Source organism: Coregonus clupeaformis, chromosome 23, assembly GCF_020615455.1.
Source record: "Coregonus clupeaformis isolate EN_2021a chromosome 23, ASM2061545v1, whole genome shotgun sequence".
Taxonomy (NCBI): Eukaryota; Metazoa; Chordata; class Actinopteri; order Salmoniformes; family Salmonidae; genus Coregonus; species Coregonus clupeaformis.
The window spans coordinates 19,393,591-19,408,222 of record NC_059214.1 but is presented as its reverse complement, the minus strand read 5'-3'; the positions used below and the strand labels follow the sequence as shown (position 1 = coordinate 19,408,222).

General features: G+C 39.5%; 1 protein-coding gene across 9 annotated transcripts in view; it reads left to right on the top strand.

Annotated features, from left to right (window-relative positions):
* Positions 1-7,677: 7,677 nt before the first annotated feature.
* The window catches only part of LOC121536123 (bromodomain adjacent to zinc finger domain protein 2B-like), a 97,876-nt gene continuing 90,921 nt past the window's right edge, over positions 7,678-14,632 (top strand). For all 9 annotated transcript variants that reach the window (XM_045206568.1, XM_045206567.1, XM_045206566.1 and 6 more), the window contains exon 1: positions 7,678-7,851. The gene's annotated coding sequence lies outside the window, so the exon portion shown is untranslated. The remainder of the gene's footprint in view (positions 7,852-14,632) is intronic.

Below are 14,632 nucleotides of genomic sequence, written 5' to 3'. Positions count from 1 at the left end.
GCATAATTAAATAGGAGGTGATGAATTAGGACAACGGATTGAGGACAGTCTAATTACTCCTTAAGGGATATTTAATATTATAAATCACTGTCAACTGTCAGGCATGAGAAGTGTCACACCAACCCTCCCAACTGCATGACTACCTGTCCTGGCTCTGCTATGGCACTAGATGGTAGTATTCATTAGGCACCAAATGGAAGAAAAAGGACTTAGATCCCTCCCCGTTTATCTGAATTTGTCTAATAAGAAACACTCACTTTCATTTTCCATTGCAAAGCGTTTTGGTACGTTTTGAAATGGTGTGCACTAATGAATACAACCTAATTTTCCTTATTCCCTACCTTTGGAATAGGCTATCTATATTTTGCTCCCAGAAAAGGCATTCTCCAGATGGAAGGTATGTACATTTTGGTCATGCAGCCCTCCAGTAAGGGTACAATGGTGATGTCAACAGTTAGAGATCCATGACATCTCACAGGGTAAAGTCATCTTGCTGTCTAGGAGATAACTCTCATAATATAACGGTGATTTAGGAGTTTGGCCACTAGGCGGGACAGTGGATCACATTTTCTCACATTTCCAGCCTGTACTTTCCAGGAACAGTAACAGAAACAGATTGCATAAACTCCTTGAGGTAATCATTGTGTATGGGTTGTTTTTTTAAATGTAAAAAAAAAAAAAAAAATTGATAATTGTCTAATCTAATGGCAGAATAATTAGATTAATTCAGGTAGAGATTATGATAATGATCAAGTGTAAGTATATCTTATTGAACTTGATTAAGATAAATATTCCTGGCTGCTATCTATTCAATTTGATTTATGGCACATATGTGCCAGTTTGTGAACAAAACTGTTATATGATTGGTTGAAAAGTCTGTTCAAATGCTTAGTTTTTCAACTGCAACATGCAGTCTGTTTTAAAAAGTGTAAGCTTTAACTTTACTGAGTAGGGTATGGTCATGTATATAGATTAAACAAAGATAGCCCATCCTGATTCAAAGTTCTGTTGAAGGAACACAGACTACCAGTAACTAATCCCACAGATCAAATGGCAAGTAAGAACAACAAATTATGAGGTCAGGTGAAACACAAGGCCCAGTGAACCCAGAGGAGTGTTTGTCTTGTAATGTGATCCGTCAGGACTCCCATAGTTCCTCTTAGGAAAAGGTATATTTCAGTCCTCAAACTGTTTTTATTGGCCATTTTCTTCAGTGCTCCTCAAGTTACTTTGTGCTTATTCACTTGAAAAATGTATAAGCACGCACAAAATGCATACTTCTTGGTATGGAGGCACTGTGGATATTTAAATGTTATGAATGCATATCCTTCAGACAAAATACATTTAAACAGAATATAATGTTTACAATATTCACTGTATATCTTTTTCTAATCTTGGCACTCTGTGGCTTGTAGATGAGTCAAATTGAAACGGTCAGTCTCTGATCTTCTTTTTTTTGCCAAGGGGTTACATACAACAACAATACATCCTAGAAATAGACTGTCCAGACAGACATTAGAAATGGCCCTCTGTCTGGATGGGATTTCAGCAGATGTGTTGCAATCACAGAGGAATGCTTTGTGACTTGTTCAACCCAACTTCACCACAATTTTCCCAGGGCCCAGTCTGTCTCACACTCCTCTCTCTGGACAAGGCAGCTATGAATATTCAACAAAGCATAATGCATTAGATAGGAATACAATAGCAGCTTGCTGTGAATGCAGTTGTCCATGAAAGGAACCTTGAATGACGCCTTTAGAATGGTTTTGAGTGTGTTTGAAAAACTATGCTATTTGCACCCAACCCAAGAGCTTAAGCTCAGCTTTTTTCAGAGCTGAGAGAGCATTTAAATGTTTATACAAATCCATTGACAATCAATTGTATTACATTTGCTTTGTCTTTGGTTTCAACAGTAATGCCAGCTCAATTAAACCAGTCAGCCATTTATTATAGAAGTGGTCACAAAATTAAACACAGTTCACTTTTTTTTTTAATATACCAGTTCAACAATAAAATATCAATGAAATATTTATCTCCTAGATCTAGTGCAAGGCCAGGTTTTCTAAAATGGATGTTTGTTTTCATGCCCAGAAGCGATTATCATAATTAATTGTAGCATTAATGTGGACAAAAAAAAGCCTAGCTTGAGTTTTTTTTTTCTATGATGGGACCAGCTTACATTATAATGACCTTGTCTAGCATGGTACTTAATTTTTCCAGACAGATCTGTGCTTTTGTGTTTCATCCTGTTTTTCTGGTGCTTCCCCAATACAAGTTGCTGTTTCACCCCAAGATGGATCGTTTCTGGAGAGCATACATTATGTAAAGACTGTTGCCATTATGAATATCGCTGTAATGGCCTATTTTCAATCAAATAACACTGAAGGCATTTCATTCACACGTCTGCCTTGCCACAGCCTGGAGGAGGATGGGTTTTGCACTGACCTGAAATGTCTAATTAAAAGGGACAGTGGTATGCATAAATAAGATATGACATGGATTAACAGTTGGTATGAATATGGGATACACAGAGCCACTGCTGTTCACTAGAGGTTACCAAGTAATATGTGTATTGTTGCATTCATTTGTGGACAAAAGATGCTAAGCTCACTACAAATATGCCAACAATTACTCTGAAATGTTCAATAGTTTATGCAACTGGTAAAACACTCCTGAAATACTTCCCTGAATTTTACATGTTCAGACATTTCTGAAACAAAGAATTGAATCTACTCTGTTATACATGTGACTTACCTTACCGAAAAGCAATGATGTCATCCAAACCATTATTTTCCTAAGAGGATCAGGTTTTACCCAAGTCAAATCCAGGTTTCTTTTCAAACCCATTATTTCATTACATTTCAACTCTGTTCTTTATTATTCTCTATCATCCCCCTCTCCTGCCTTTTCAAACGAAGGTGCCTGCAGACAGAAGTGTGGAGCATCTGTTTCCCATGTTCCGGAAGGCTCATGTTTCCCCTCCATTCACTGTCCTGGAACATGCTCCGATTAACAGAGAAAAAACAAAGGCCACTATTTACATGGCCGTCCACTGCAAAAGCATTTTATAAGAAATTCTGAACAAAAATTGGTCTGTGTAATATGTCTTGTGATCTGATATTTAATAAGTGCTAGTCATCTATGTATGGATGAATTTTGCTTCCTTTATAGCACAATCCATGCCAGATTTTCCTGATCATTTCTCTCTTTCTTCTTGGTCTATAATTTGCTGGGAATGCTTCTTATGTGAAGTACCTGGAAAATGAGTACACTTTCTGGTGGAATTTTACTATGTTTACAGTGGGGGAAAAAAGTATTTAGTCAGCCACCAATTGTGCAAGTTCTCCCACTTAAAAAGAGAGGCCTGTAATTTTCATCATAGGTGCACGTCAACTATGACAGACAAAATGAGAAAAAAATATCCAGAAAATCACATTGTAATTTATTTGCAAATTATGGTGGAAAATAAGTATTTGGTCAATAACAAAAGTTTCTCAATACTTTGTTATATACCCTTTGTTGGCAATGACACAGGTCAAACGTTTTCTGTAAGTCTTCACAAGGTTTTCACACACTGTTAATGGTATTTTGGCCCATTCCTCCATGCAGATCTCCTCTAAAGCAGTGATGTTTTGGGGCTGTCGCTGGGCAACACGGACTTTCAACTCCCTCCAAAGATTTTCTATGGGGTTGAGATCTGGAGACTGGCTAGGCCACTCCAGGACCTTGAAATGCTTCTTACGAAGCCACTCCTTCGTTGCCCGGGCGGTGTGTTTGGGATCATTGTCATGCTGAAAGACACAGCCACGTTTCATCTTCAATGCCCTTGCTGATGGAAGGAGGTTTTCACTCAAAATCTCACGATACATGGCCCCATTCATTCTTTCCTTTACACGGATCAGTCGTCCTGGTCCCTTTGCAGAAAAACAGCCCCAAAGCATGATGTTTCCACCCCCCATGCTTCACAGTAGGTATGGTGTTCTTTGGATGCAACTCAGCATTCTTTTGTCCTCCAAACACGACGAGTTGAGTTTTTACCAAAAAGTTCTATTTTGGTTTCATATGACATTCTCCCAATCCTCTTCTGGATCATCCAAATGCACTCTAGCAAACTTCAGATGGGCCTGGACATGTACTGGCTTAAGCAGGGGGACACGTCTGGCACTGCAGGATTTGAGTCCCTGGCGGCGTAGTGTGTTACTGATGGTAGGCTTTGTTACTTTGGTCCCAGCTCTCTGCATATCATTCACTAGGTCCCCCCGTGTGGTTCTGGGATTTTTGCTCACCGTTCTTGTGATCATTTTGACCCCACGGGGTGAGATCTTGCGTGGAGCCCCAGATCGAGGGAGATTATCAGTGGTCTTGTATGTCTTCCATTTCCTAATAATTGCTCCCACAGTTGATTTCTTCAAACCAAGCTGCTTACCTATTGCAGATTCAGTCTTCCCAGCCTGGTGCAGGTCTACAATTTTGTTTCTGGTGTCCTTTGACAGCTCTTTGGTCTTGGCCATAGTGGAGTTTGGAGTGTGACTGTTTGAGGTTGTGGACAGGTGTCTTTTATACTGATAACAAGTTCAAACAGGTGCCATTAATACAGGTAACGAGTGGAGGACAGAGGAGCCTCTTAAAGAAGAAGTTACAGGTCTGTGAGAGCCAGAAATCTTGCTTGTTTGTAGGTGACCAAATACTTATTTTCCACCATAATTTGCAAATAAATTCATTAAAAATCCTACAATGTGATTTTCTGGATAGTTGACGTGTACCCATGATGAAAATTACAGGCCTCTCTCATATTTTTAAGTGGGAGAACTTGCACAATTGGTGGCTGACTAAATACTGTTTTTCCCCACTGTATGTTGTATGGATCTATCTGTATTCCACCAATGCACTCCTGTATTAATCCTGATCATGTTTGTGTCATAGTGGGTGATGTTTCCCTTGATTTATGTCATTTTAAATTCTGGGTGAAGAAGGGCTATTATATTTGTAAATGTGAATACCACACATGTTAAAGCCTTGCCTATGTGTGTTAGATGCATTTGATAAATATTTTGAAGAGTGGAAAACTTAGGTCATTTTGGAAGCAATGTTTATCACCCCAGTTCCGCCGCTATAAAGACATGTAACACGTTATGCTGTAAGCACAGACAAATTGGCCTGGCGTTGGAACACCTGAAGGGATAAATATTTTATTCATACCTATGTAGTTAAAAGGAATAGCACATGTTCTATCCTAAATTCTCAGACCTGGAATACTTCCCTTGGTACTCGTGTCTGATATCCCCTGAAATGAAATGTATATCAGTTTGGATGGATGCCACCCCTGAGGTACCACTGATACCACACCAGTCCAGTTGTTACACCATTATTAATATTTTAAATGCACCATAGCTAATCTTTTGGGATCTCACAGCAGGGAGTACCATAGACACATAGTACCATAGAGTGTTGGTGTCCAGGACAGACAAGCATGGCATCATTAACCCACCTAACATATCTGCACAGTATTGTTTTGTTCTGAGTTCAAAGGGTAATATATACCTCATTGTCATGTAATTCTCCTAAAGCTCATATTATTAAATACCTTCTAAGTGGCCCAAACTGGGTGATATTAAAAATATCTGTGGATAAAGAAAGTTATCAAACATTGTTGCATGAAAAACAGACCATGCTTTGAAAATGTGAAAGTTCTGTTTTGTAGGGCAATTAGCTGTATTTCAATGATATTTCAAGCACTAAGACAGTCATTTAACTGAATGTTTTAATTCACTGTAGGTTGGTTAGTCAACAGTAGTAAACTGTTGTCTTAATGGTAGATATTACAATTAGGCTTTTACCCTGAATTTAAACATGTACCGAAACCTTGGACTGCATTTACCCTGTTTATAGCTCAGAGAGGAATTTGTGTCATGTAAATTAAATGTATGTGTGGTGCTGGAAGGTTCTTGTTTTTAATGGAATTATAGGGAGTTGTGTACTGAGATTTTTAAAATCTGTATTCTCTGAATGTGTCAGGTGAAAATCAATAACGGCAAGCACAGAGAGATCATCTTTACTATGTCTTTTGGTATCTCATTATACTTTCTAATCAAGACTCTTTAAAATAAAATTTAAGGAGACAGACAGTTTGCCCTTCCCCCATGTGCTTGCATTGCACTCATTGGACTTGCACTTGTGTTACAAATGACTGAGTTAAGGCTGACATTTTCATTTCATGTGAAAAGGCCTGGCCAGTGAAGCCTCTTGATGCAGCTCTGAGCGCTTTCATCACTCGCTATCCCTAATACAATAAAAATTAAAAAATAATCAAATAATTGTTTTCCCACCATCTCTGTCAATCCAGGCAAGCTTGTTTTATCCAGTTAAGGACGTCTGAATGCAGTGTCTGAACTGAGTCACAGGAAGGGGGGAAATCAATGAGCACAAGGATGGTAAACTAGCAAATAAACCTGTTTAAAATTCACAATGCTGAATACGTTTTTTCCCCCACATAATTCAAGAGTGACTTTGTTTCTTAATTAGTGTATCCAATTACCTCTAGTGCATGTACAATTTGCTAAGGAAAAGGCACATTTCCCTTAATTCAAAGGCATTTTGCTCCCTTGAACATTCACATAAAGCTTTCGCTGCTAATTTCTGCTTCCTCTGAATGTTTTGCTATCTGTCTAAAATCAACATATCAACAATTAAATGGAAGGATTTGGTGATTATATGTAGCCTATATGTCTCATAAAAGCATTAAAAAACATTTGTATTTTTTCAAATCTAAAATATTTTCTTATATACACTCTAGTTAAATTATCTCTACCGCCCCCCTGTCAATTTTATGATTCATTGAACAGTATCTACATAAACTATCTACATTTTCACAGTGTTTGTTGAATGTAATAAAATGCATCCCCTGACTAGGTCACAAGGTCTCTGCTCAGCCTGTTGCTGATGTCTGCTCAAAGAAAAAAACACAATTAGGCACTGATGGCAGTCTTTGCCCAACTTTAATAGATGTGCTATTAGATAAGACTTCTTTGAGTTATTGTATTACTGCAAATTATCCAAAGACACTTAATCAAAAGACCAATGGTTCACATATTCAAAGAATTCACTGTGATCATGTTATCTTTCAAGATTTACCTTTTAATGTATCACATATTGTAAGGTCCCAAGACAAAAACAGATCACATGATTAAAATAAAAATATCTATGTGTAATCTTTTCATGTATTGTTTGATTAATTATGCATTTTGTTACATAATTGCAATGACCTAATGTACAAATAAATAATCAGTGTATATACACTGCCATATCTTTTTCCAGTTTTTCCACACCTGCATTCCACATTCATCCTCAGCATATACCCTTATTAGTTTACCACTATTACCCCAAATCAGTTTATTTAGCCTACATGTGATGTTGCTCACTTGACTTATTTGCTTTTTCCAGAGTCCTGAATCCAGAGTTTATTTTGTTGAAATGCAATATCAATCATAGATTGCTTCCAGGTTGAATAAAATAATACCTACCAGATGCATAGCCTGGTATCTGCTTACAGTAATTTCTAGCAATGAATTGTTAATTAATCAGACAAAAGTTTGCATTGTTGGAGCTTTTAGCTGACGTCACTTTTGTTCCTTGAAGTGAAGCTGAACAAACCTTGAGAAGAGTCTCCCTCAATCTGCTGTATAGTAGTACCTAACTAACACACATACACACTCAGTGAGACTCAATTACAGCCCAATTTTCTTCTTTATAATCTCCTGGCACTGTCCTCAAACAACGCAAATCTGGGGGAACATAACGCTCTTTTAAATAGTAACTGACGTGAAGGAGGATACATAAAGTGACGAAAATAAGGTGAGTTTTCTTATGTTTCGTAGTGGGAAGTTAGCTTACGTTATCATTCATAACGACATTCAGTTTGCAATTTCGCTAGAGATTCAATGCAGTTAGCTAGATTTTTGGCTAGCTAGCTAGCACCTCGTTCTATCGACGCTGTCCAGCAGCTTGCTCTTTATCGTGTCCTGAGTGGAGCAGGTTGACATACAAACTTGTCAAGAATGATAACGCTTGTAAATGTATCAATAATAGCAGCACTCGGGTTTTAACTTTAACTAGTTTGTAACTTAATGACGAGACTCACGTATATTTTTTTATCACTTTTTACGGTGTAGACTGAGTCGGTGACTGTCAGTGTCAGCTTGCTGGTTAGCTAGCGAATCTCGTCTTTGTGTCCGTAGCTGGTGCGGCTTGACTGCGCGTTTTTAATACGCTGAGTAAAACAAGCTACCATTGTATGCGTGACAGAGATAAATACATTTGGTGTTAGCTAGGTTTATAATCACTCGAAGTGTTACATTGAAAAATTTTTAACAATGTTGCAGGCAGCTCATGTGGAAAGAGTGTGAATGCTGAGAAGAGGTCTGTTCAGTGTGTCTTGAGCTGATGATGCCGAAGTCTGCTCTTCATTGAGTAAACCTAATTAAATCACAAATAATACATTAGTTCGCTGTTGCTTATTTGTGTTGTAGCTAATGTTCTGACAATATGTTTGGAGGTGTTAGTGGAAATCACATCCGTGTCAAACAGTCCACTGCTTGGGTCCGAAGCTCCTTTCCTCTTGTCTTTTGTATGGCTTCCTATAAAGAAAAGCAGCTGCATGCAGCCCGGCTGAGTTGATTACATTTATCCCTTTGTTTATTACAATATCCACCATTTTTCTGCCCTCTAAACAACAAGCCACTCGCCATCTTGGGCAATTTAATCCACCCACTCTTTTCATTTCAAAGATCCAGAATGCTTATTAATTAGACCCAAAAGTTATCAAATGTTTCACGAGGACAAGATATGACATCATCTGAAGTTTTGATAACATTTCATTCTTTGTAACTTTCGAAACGACTGAGGCTATTGGTTTCATGTTTCTAAGACACTTTTTCATGAAGAGAAGGTTTTAACAATGCAAAGCACACATTTGCTTAATATGGCTAGTCATTTTGAAGGGTGACAGGTGGTGGGGTTGAGTGTTCTCAATGTTTGAGTTATTGGACTGATATTCACTTTCAATATTAGGTTGATGGTTAGGGGAAGGAATCCGTATTAGTTACAATTCTGAATCGTTAGTGTGATGTATGTAAAGGGTTGTTCATGGGTTGTAACTACAGTATATTGTAGTGTTGTGTATGTATATCACTCCTAACATTTTGTCTTATTCACGCCAGTGTCTGAAAATGAACCTGAGATTGTACCAGCACTAGGCTATACTGGTCTCTTGCTCTGCCAATCTGTGGTTCATTCAGGGGATTCTTTGAAAGCTGCCCACTCAAAAAATATTGTTCTTCTGAGAGCATAATGCCTCTGCTCTAAATACTAATCGCTCCACCTCACATTTCTTTGTTTGGATATTCACTGCATAGCTTAAATGTAAAGGAGCAAATGTTTAGCCACATATCCTGATGTGTGGCTTTCTCTTATGGGAATGGCTTCCACTTCCCTATGATGCATCGACTTGACATCCGCTTCATTTCGTTAAGATGCTAGTAGGTAACCAACGGTGGCAATCAATGATGGGTTAATACATATCATTGATGCCAATTAATTAAACCCCCAGCACACACTCAAACGTACACACACACACACACACACAAACAAACAAGCAGTGCAGAGACGTGCAGACACTCAACTCCGTTTCAACTCTGATTACAAATGCCTATTGAGTGATTCCTCACGAAAGCCAGACACAAAAAATACCATGATATTGGGGATTTTTACTAAATGTAATCCATAGAATAGACCTTTGGAGGAAGGATGGTTGACATATATTTGACATTTGTATCTGAAAGCATAAGTGAGAAATAATTAATCAAAGTTGACGTATTCATGACATTTTGGCCTTACTCAGGTGTCCTTTAAGACTCCAGAATGTATTATCTGTAGATGCTAAAAAGCAAACATTGGTGTCATAGGAAGCTTTACCACTTACTCTATAAGAAAATAAAATATTCTGCTTGAATAGGCATAGGTGATGTATAACCTGAGAAAACAAGTGTTAAATACAACAAGCTGCTGTCCTTGTGTTTTTGAAAGTTTTAGTATCACTTCAACCAGACTGCATTCAGAACATGATTGTTGGGGCCATTGATTCCACATGTCACATCTGTCTTTCCTTTGACACCGCTTTGCTTTTTCCGACTGGTGCTACAGCGGAATTGATTGGTCTTTGTAAATAGTTAATTGATAGTAAATTAACTATTGCACACAGTCTAAGTGAAACAGCAAACATTATTCCCCTTAAGGTCCATCATTTAAATGGCTCATGCAGCCATTCCAGCCAAGGAAGCAAGATAAATCAGATTACAGTCTTGATGTGTTATGCATGCATCCAGTAACTGCCAATGAATCAACCAATAACCAGATACAACGCTGGAAGGTCACTGAATTTGCCTCATATTTATTCAGAGCTCATGTCCTTGAAAACAGTCTCAGAATGAGGGAACAATAATGCATCGTAACAAATCACCGGCTCTGGATGTGAGCTTTAGCATTAAGAAAAACCGCAGTGGAGCATTTGAATGTTTGGAATATCGTAGGGTTCTTCAAGGATGGAAAATCTTATCAGTAGCTCACGGTTGCTAAATTGCTTGAAACAGCACTTCTAAATGCTACCCGCCCAGTGGTGTGATTTAATACAGTTTATTTTCAGCTCAATCATTATTTCCAGCTATTCATCCACTTGGGTACAGCCTAGCCTATTCCTTACATGCAGTGTAATGGGTTGCTTATTGTAAAAGTATGCTATTATGCACAACACAAAAGTACATTCATGATTTAGCTACAACTGGTTAGTTAGTGTAACTGGTAGGCTAATTGGCAGATATGAGGTGTTTTGTTTTTTCCTTAGGCTAGGCTCAAGCAGACTAAACGGCACAATGTAGCCTGTACCAGAATGTAAAACATTCAGATATTTGTTTAGGGTAGATGTCCTGCTGCTGATTACAACATTAAGTTAGCCTAATTGACCAAAAAAATTACGATTCAATTTGAATTTCCACGATAAAACTGAAGTTATTTTTTCTTTTCTGATTGGTGTTCCGAATGGTCAAGGTTAAAGAGTTTGTCACAAACGTGGGCTAATGTTTCATTTTGCTTACTGTGTTTAATAAAGATCTCTCTATCTCTCCGGATTAGGCTAAATGAGATTGTTGTGCTTTTGGGGATTTAGTAGCCTATCTCTGTGAATAGTCACCATTGCCATCTTGAGTGTGAGGCTATTAACAAGGCTGGGGGGTCAGCCTCTTTTCTATCTTTTGGTGGGATGTGAAAGGGGCCCAAGTGTGTTTTGGCTCTTCTAAAAGGATGAACTAGACCCATCAGTAATTATGGCAGCCGTCCTGATGGAGGACTGGCAATTGTGCGTTTTCACACCATTTCTTTCCCCTGTCCCTCCTGTTCGTACCCTTTTCCACAAGCTTGCACTCATTAATCAAAGACGCTGAACTCCTGCTGAGGGCTGAGAGGTTCATCAAATTGGCAGCCGGTTCACTGTAAAGAACAGCACGGCGAGGCTCTTAACACAGGCATAAATAAATCTAAGGTCTTTGTATGCAAACCATGGAGGTTAATACTGTATAATTCAATGTCCTCTCTTTTGTTTTCATAATAAAATAACATAATTTAAGGCTTGACGTGAGTACTTTTGTAGGTCAGGGTTGACACTTTCTGATTGGCTGATCCGGAGACGTATTAGGCAGGGTCGTTTATTAGGAATATGTCAGGGAGTGGGAGATTACACATTTTTCCTTCTCCTGGTTTATTTTTCAGCTCCTGGAGATGGTTGTCATAATGTCTTAGCTGAAGCAGGGATGCTCCAATGATTGAAGTCCCCTGCTGTGATAATGGGCTCCATGTTTGAAATGCCAATAGTTAGGCCCATTTTGTTTGGCTGCTTACTGCTGTTTGCATCCTTAGCTGAAATTGCATGTACTGTAGTACACGTTTAAACTGCTGGGATTTTGGAGGCCAGAGAGGGCTCTGGGATTTGAATAGATTGTAGAATACATAGGATAGAATAGTATATGTACAGCAATAGTTGAATAGGATGGCCTGGACTAGAATACAGTATATACATATGAAATGAGTAAAACAGTATGTAAACATTATTAAAGCTGAGCACGCACCCTTGTGGGGCCCCTGTGTTAAGGATCAGCGTAGTGGAGGTGTTCACCACCTGGGGGCAGCCCGTCAGGAAGTCCAGGACCCAGTTGCACAGGGCGGGGTTCAGACCCAGTGCCCCAAGCTTAATGATGAGCTTGGAGGGTACTATGGTATTGAAGGCTGAACAGCATTCTTACATAGGTATTCCTCTTGTCCAGATGAGATAGGGCAGTGCGATGGCGATTGCATCATCCGTGGATCTATTGGGGCGGTATGCAAACTGCAGTGGGTCTAGGGTGTCGGATAAGGTGGAGGTGATATGATCCTTAACTAGCCTCTCAAAGCACTTCATGATGACAGAAGTGAGTGCTACGTATATATTCATAATTCAGGACAGCTGGTTGCAGTATGAGTGAAGACGTTCACTGGCTATTATAATGCATTCCACTCACACACCAAGATTGTGCTTCAGCAGGGCCCCTTTTTATTTATTGATCTTCCTGCATTTAAAATCAGTCACTGCTGCCACAAAGGCTTGCCATTTTAGCTGTGCTAGCAAGTCTGCTGCAGCCACGGTTTTATAGATGTACTATGTAATTGCAGCTGTTTGAAGCTGGTGTACAAAACTGAAAGTAAAAGACTCAAAAACGAAACTTAAGAACGGGAAGCATAGAAATAACGCACATACAGTGGGGAGAACAAGTATTTGATACACTGCCGATTTTGCAGGTTTTCCTACTTACAAAGCATGTAGAGGTCTGTAATTTTTATCATAGGTACACTTCAACTGTGAGAGACGGAATCTAAAACAAAAATCCAGAAAATCACATTGTATGATTTTTAAGTAATTAATTTGCATTTTATTGCATGCCATAAGTATTTGATCACCTACCAACCAGTAAGAATTCCGGCTCTCACAGACCTGTTCGTTTTTTCTTTAAGAAGCCCTCCTGTTCTCCACTCATTACCTGTATTAACTGCACCTGTTTGAACTCGTTACCTGTATAAAAGACACCTGTCCACACACTCAATCAAACAGACTCCAACCTCTCCACAATGGCCAAGATCAGAGAGCTGTGTAAGGACATCAGGGATAAAATTGTAGACCGGCACAAGGCTGGGATGGGCTACAGGACAATAGGCAAGCAGCTTGGTGAGAAGGCAACAACTGTTGGCGCAATTATTAGAAAATTGAAGAAGTTCAAGATGACGGTCAATCACCCTCGGTCTGGGGCTCCATGCAAGATCTCACCTCGTGGGGCATCAATGATCATGAGAAAGGTGAGGGATCAGCCCAGAACTACACGGCAGGACCTGGTCAATGACCTGAAGAGAGCTGGGACCACAGTCTCAAAGAAAACCATTAGTAACACACTACGCCGTCATGGATTAAAATCCTGCAGCGCACGCTAAGGTCCCCCCTGCTCCAGCCAGCGCATGTCCAGGCCCATCTGAAGTTTGCCAATGACCATCTGGATGATCCAGAGGAGGAATGGGAGAAGGTCATGTGGTCTGATGAGACAAAAATATAGCTTTTGGTCTAAACTCCACTCGCCGTGTTTGGAGGAAGAAGAAGGATGAGTACAACCCCAAGAACACCATCCCAACCGTGAAGCATGGAGGTGGAAACATCATTCTTTGGAGATGATTTTCTGCAAAGGGGACAGGACGACTGCACCGTATTGAGGGGAGGATGGATGGGGCCATGTATCGCGAGATCTTGGCCAACAACCTCCTTCCTCAGTAAGAGCATTGAAGAGGGGTCGGGCTGGGTCTTCCAGCATGACAACGACCTGAAACACACAGCCAGGGCAACTAAGGAGTGGCTCCGTAAGAAGCATCTCAAGGTCCTGGAGTGGCCTAGCCAGTCTCTAGACCTGAACCCAATAGAAAATCTTTGGAGGGAGCTGAAAGTCCGTATTGCCCAGCGACAGCCCCGAAACCTGAAGGATCTGGAGAAGGTCTGTATGGAGGAGTGGGCCAAAATCCCTGCTGCAGTGTGTGCAAACCTGGTCAAGACCTACAGGAAACGAATGATCTCTATAATTGTAAACAAAGGTTTCTGTACCAAATATTAAGTTGTGCTTTTCTGATGTATCAAATACTTATGTCATGCAATAAAATGCAAATGAATTACTTAAAAATCATACAATGTGATTTTCTGGATTTGTGTTTTAGATTCCGTCTCTCACAGTTGAAGTGTACCTATGATAAAAATTATAGACCTCTACATGCTTTGTAAGTAGGAAAACCTGCAAAATCGGCAGTGTATCAAATACTTGTTCTCCCCACTGTAGAACAGATCTACCGCTTCTTAGACTTGCTTACTTGCTTTCAATGAGTGATCTATAACTTTCGGGTCGCCCCAAAAGTTACATATTGCAGCTTGAAATATTACATTTATCGAACATGCATGAAATTACAAGGAAAAGGGGGACACAATTGTGAATGTGTGAATCCATCCTTACCGGAGATGTTTGGGTCA